Here is a 5,714-nt window from a genome sequence, read left to right as displayed (position 1 = left end):
ACTTAAGTATTTTTTTGCTCAACGTAAACGTATGATGTAGATGCGTGTGCATGCGTGCTACGATATTGCTCCAATTAGGTTACAAAATTATACATATTTAACGTCAGAAATATTGATTGCAAATTTTGTACCGCTGATGACACAAAAACTGCACAATTCTTATGATTGATTTTAAGAAATTGCTCTTACGAAATAAGCTTTGCTGGCAAATCGACCACAAATATCAAAGTCACACCATAGTTACAAGAACATGTCCTTAACAGTTTAACATTGTTTAAAATCACATTTTCATTGTAATTTCTTTTGAAAAAAATATTTTTCTTATCACACCATCATTATGCATCTAGGATCCAATTGTTGAACACTGACATAACCTACAATGTTAGCATGACTGCCAGAGTTTTGTTCCACTTTTCCTAGTCGTGCATGTCATGAGGATTCAAGGGCGTTCCAGGGATGATCCAGGGGTGTTGCAGAGGGCTTTAGGATGGTTCCAGGGGTTTTCAATTGGTTTCAAGGGCGTTCCAGAGGTGTTCCAGAGGGATTCAGAGTGTTAAGGTGATCCCAGGAGTATTTCAGGGCGCTCCAGAGGATTTTAGGAGCGATTCACGAGTTTGCAAAGGATTTCAGAGTCGTTGCAGGGGTGTTCTAGGGGGCTGACTGAGTCCCATGGGTATCCAGGAGTGTTTCAGGGACTTTCAAAGGTGTCTTTTCTTTTCGTTTTCGCTTCTAGTCAAATCTTTTCAGTCATTTTTAACATCTAGTCATGTTTAAAACGATTTCAGTCCACTAGAGCTCTTTTCAAATGAGAAGCGATTCCCTGTCCTTTGAATAAATTGCCACTCAAATATTTAACTTACTGATTACAAAACACGAAAAACCCGGAAAAATTCTGCCAGATTGAAAAATTATCGGATGTCGGGTCCATGTCAGGTCAAATTTTATCAAATGTTGGACCACTGTTGAACCCACATCGGATAACTGTAGGGTCTATGTTGGGTTTGGTAGCCAAAATAAAAACAGGTCAATGATAGGTTGATGTCGGGTTATACGTCATCAATTTCAAACAAAGCTTGGACCGTTCAACAATTGGGTTTTTAAATTTTGTAAAATGTATCGATTTTTTTTATTTTATACGGAAGAGCACCTTTTTCTGAGCCACTATGTTTTTTTCAGATTTTTAAATCTTTATTTTGGCACCTAAAATCAATTTCAAACAGATTTTTTGAAATCACCTTTTGACAGCTGGGCAACTGCTTGACAGCTGCGCCCAGTACAAAATGCGATTAGGGGTGATTCGACAAATCGCTCACATACAAACTTCAAATCGATTTTTAAATAGGTTCCCGGGCACCGAAAACCATGAAAATTTGGATTTCGGCTCAGTTTGGAATGCAGATTCAGAATATGCAATTATCTCAACACCATTTAAGAAGCCAATTGGGTTGTTTAGTGAATAAAATATTGCTATTTTCTATAGCCTAATCGAAAGAGCTCATTTTTCTGAGTATAACTTGATTTTATTGGATTTCAATACCTTTGTTTTGATGGTTAAATTAACATAACAGTTTTGATTTTCGTGGATAGAATGACAGTTCAATCGTTAAAATGACAGTTCGACCCGAACAAAAAAAATCCCCATACAAATTTTAAATGCATTTTAAAAATAGTTCCCGGACTCCAAAAATTATGAAATTTTGGATTTCGACTAATTTTTATGCGGAGAATCTGATTATGAAATAATCTGGATACCCCTTAAGAACCCAATTAGCGAGAATCGTCCAACATTAGGATGAGCCAGCTTAAAGAAGCATTCAATATTTGGGTAACAGACTTACCATACAAATGTTCTATTTTCTCTTTGAAAATGGAATTTAAGGGAATTTGAATTCAATGGGAAGTATAAGGAATGAGTGGATTTAGACGTTCACTGGATATTTTTCAACTAAAGTGAAATTATGCACGGAAAAATAAACGAAAACAAAAATGTCATTACTAACTGTTCAACAATTGGCGAATTACCCTATACTTAGCCTGAAAATTATACAGGATTTTTTTATCAGTGAAAAAAATAAAAGCTTAACCGTGTATAACTATTCGCCATGCAGATGTAATGGTAAATCCCTTTTAGGGATTCCACAGGAAATTTAAACTATTTCAAAAGGTTTAGCTACTTTATCGGTACTATTTCAAAAGGGTTTAACCAGAAAATTTTCTATGGACAAACTTTCTGCCGAATGTATCTTAATCAATTTCTCCTGGGATTTCCAATATTTTTTCAAGTGAAATTTTCTGGGAGACCTTCCATGTTTTCAAAGAACTTTTGCTAGTGTATCCCACATCCTATCATCCAATCCTGTTATTCTACATTACTCTGATAAAAAAAATCTTGTTGGATATCGACAATGAAGACTTTTTTTTTTGGTTCCATCAGGAAATTTTACCAAAATATAATGATCCTCAACTAGTCCTGAGACTGGTTTGTCTTTCGTTATTCGAGATGTTTTAACACTTTTCAGTAGCATGAGATTAGCAAGATCTCTGATAGATGATATGATATACAATATGAACTCGTTTTCGAAATTTATTAGACATTCCGCGTAATTCCGTTTAATTTCGTCTGAATCTATTTGTTGAAGGCGAAATTTTCAGAATTTGTAAGGAGGATCCTGGAAGGGCCTCTAAGTTCTGGCTTAAGCGCCAGACGACGCAAGTCGCCTGCCAGAACTCAAGATCGGTCTTGCCCTGCTAGCCAAATTTTCCCAACACTTCCTAGAATCCACCACCATAAACTCCCCAACACTTTCCCAAAGAACTCTCTCCCCAAAGCAGGTAAATATCCCAAATTCTAATGGTTTAAAAAAGTCTAATAGTTCTTGTTTAGTCCAAATAATTGTTGAACATTCATAGCCAAAGTTTATTGAATCCGATTTAAAGAACAATTTTAATTGCCTTTGTGGCAATTTATTAAAAAAAAAACTATTTATATTGAAAGCTATTTACATTCCTAAGTTGTGGTTTTATTGATTAAAACAAAAGTTCCTATTAGATTCTGAACGGATCCGTTTTAGTTTTCAAGTTCAAATTATAAAATCCTAAATAGTGACGTCACTTGTTGGAGTGGCTCTTCAAATAGTTTGTGTGTGAGTTCAAGCTAATTCTCTAGCAATACATTACAAAATACAAAATGCCCCTACTGATCACTCATTCTCGCTCTAGGTATTGGTGTTTGGGTGCTCATGCTCCGATAAAAATGTCAGGTACTTACATTCTCTGCCGGGTGAGTTACCTGATCGACCAGCCTACCGATGGTGTAGCGGCCGGCAGCGACGCCGATCTTCGTGCGGTGACCGACGGCCGGCTGTTAGTCGAGCTAAGCCAGGCGTTCTCAGTTGTTGGTGATGGAGTCGGATGGTCGCCGACCGAGTGCACCGAGGGCTCGGTACCAGGCGTCGCCTCGATGTTCGATGCAAAACACGACGCTAATAGCTCAGACGGCCCAGTCTGGAGAGCACTAATACCATCAACCGTGGCGTGGTACTTACACGAACGTGGGGTGGGAGTTGGAGGCGATCGGACTAAATTCCATGGATCTTTTATACCCGGGACGTGAGTGTGGGGGCGGATCTCGCTGGCTGTGGGTTTCTTTCCCCAGTCAGACTACTCGCGTTCGCAGGCAACCACGGGTAGCGGTGTGGTTTCGCGAGGCCGAATCCTTAAAACCGTTGACCACGCACTCTGGGGGCACTCCTAGCGGCACGCAGCCACGAGACGAGGAGAACCTCCAGGGGATCGCCCTAGTCCGATCGCACGGTGCCGATGGTTTTGGCGAGCAGCTTGTTGTGCCAATTACGCTCTGTGGCTCGGTGTTCCACCAAACGAAGCTACTCCTCAACCCCAATGCTCCACGCGGTCACTGCGGTGACTGTGGAATAAATTGTATTAGCACCAAAAAACACCTATACATTCGCACAGTTTACCTCACGTTATTGCTTCTCACTTTATGGCTCCTTTTTTTCTTCAAAATTAGCTTGTTAAATATCCACTCACGCTTTTTCCCTACAGAAAATATTTATAACAATCTTTTACATTGGATACTAATTTATCTAACACATGTGCTTACTGGATCAAATCTTTGATATCACTCCACTCACGATTTTGTTTTTTTTTTTTGTGCGAAAACTCAACTTATTTCTGCAAATAGCTTTAATTAAATTAAATAAATTATTGTAATGATTTTTTTTTTTGTAATATAACTTTACTTGCTCACTTTAAATAGGCTTCAATCACTTTATAAAATTCACAATTTTAATAACTTTCTTCTTCGGCAGTCTGATTGGGAAAGAACTGATATAGTTCATATCCCATACTCCAGACCTCCACTTTTCTTGGTTTTCTTTTATTTCCGTTTTCTTAATTTTCTTGAAATCATTCCAACAGCATAAATTTTCTTGCAATTGAGCAACTTAATAATTCTTAATAACTTCTTCTCTTACGCGATTTTCTATTGAAACCCTGATTCGAGCACTCAATATACCGATTGCCTATTTAAAGGCACGACATTATTTACATTGTAGGGATGTCTATGAAACAACACTCGTGTGTTCGTTTCAAATTTGACTTAACAAAACGAAATTGAAAATCATAAATTTCGCCTAGTTGAATCTGTGGAATTCCACGGAATTTCGTTTCGAGGTGTATATGGCGAAATCATTCGGTATACCGCATACCCTTAATTGGAGTTTCCACAGCTTTGGTAGAAGGTAGCCGCTCGATGCACGCTTTTTCACACTTTCTGTCGAGTCCAGCAAAGTGCCTGCAACGCCACGATGTCGAAGTTGCGGAGATGTAATTCGTCGTAAATTATCCTGTCACATTCTCCGAAACCAAGTTACTTGCCATTCCCTGCTCCAAGTTTCCAATCATAGTCCTTTTTTCATCGCGTGGGTCTTTGCCGATTGTATCGAGTCGTATTTTCTCCTACCTCGCCGGAGGACCATCGTGCCAGTTCTGTTTAGCGTCCCAACCAACGACCATGCTGATGGGGCTACCACCTTGGATCTAGCTGGGCGTGATGCAGCGTTTCTTACTCAGTCGCTGGATACCAGAACAGACGCTGTTTGAGCCACACCTCCTTGGTGAACAGACGCTCGAGACGTACCTCCTCAATCTAGCTGAAGTCAGAAGGACAACAGTGCTCTGGCTGCACTGCACTACCACCTAAACACACAACTCTTAGCTGGCATGGCGGTCTTTGTCATCGCTTGACCCGTGGAAGCATGAGGTAGGAACTTGTGTGGACCAGAGCTACGCTGGACGCACTTCTTATCGACTCACCGTTTTGCAGCCCAACAACGTGGTTCGTAGGTAATAATCGATTATTCACGAGTTGGAAAGTACGTAACAAGTATAGCTCCTGTTTTGTCACTAACAAAACAATTCGAGGTCATGTCATTATCTGTTACCAGTTTGGATAGAGAGTCATTGTCTCGCTTTCGTGTTGCTTGTTTTGTTCGACAATTTTCTTCTCTGGATCAACCGAAACGTGAAGCGACGCGAGAATATCCACACGCTGATGTGCCTAAGTGTGGTCAGTGCATACCTCAAGGTCTTAAGGGACGCGGTATGTGTGCTATCGGGCATGATGCCCATAGCACTCGTGGTATCAGGTATCAGTAGGTCGGCTCCAGAGGCAAGTTCTCCTCCATTTGGGA

At 40.0% G+C, this 5,714-nt stretch overlaps 1 long non-coding RNA gene across 1 annotated transcript; it reads right to left on the bottom strand.

The window, feature by feature from the left end:
• Positions 1 to 3,192: 3,192 nt before the first annotated feature.
• Positions 3,193 to 4,164, bottom strand: LOC134292185 (uncharacterized). Its single transcript, XR_009999512.1, has 2 exons — positions 3,981 to 4,164; positions 3,193 to 3,925 (listed from the first exon to the last, which is right to left on the bottom strand). It is a non-coding gene; the product is annotated as an uncharacterized LOC134292185 (long non-coding RNA).
• Between the last annotated feature and the right edge of the window lie 1,550 nt (positions 4,165 to 5,714).

This window comes from Aedes albopictus, chromosome 3 (assembly GCF_035046485.1).
Source record: "Aedes albopictus strain Foshan chromosome 3, AalbF5, whole genome shotgun sequence".
Classification (NCBI taxonomy): Eukaryota; Metazoa; Arthropoda; class Insecta; order Diptera; family Culicidae; genus Aedes; species Aedes albopictus.
This window is presented reverse-complemented; position numbering and strand designations above follow the sequence as displayed.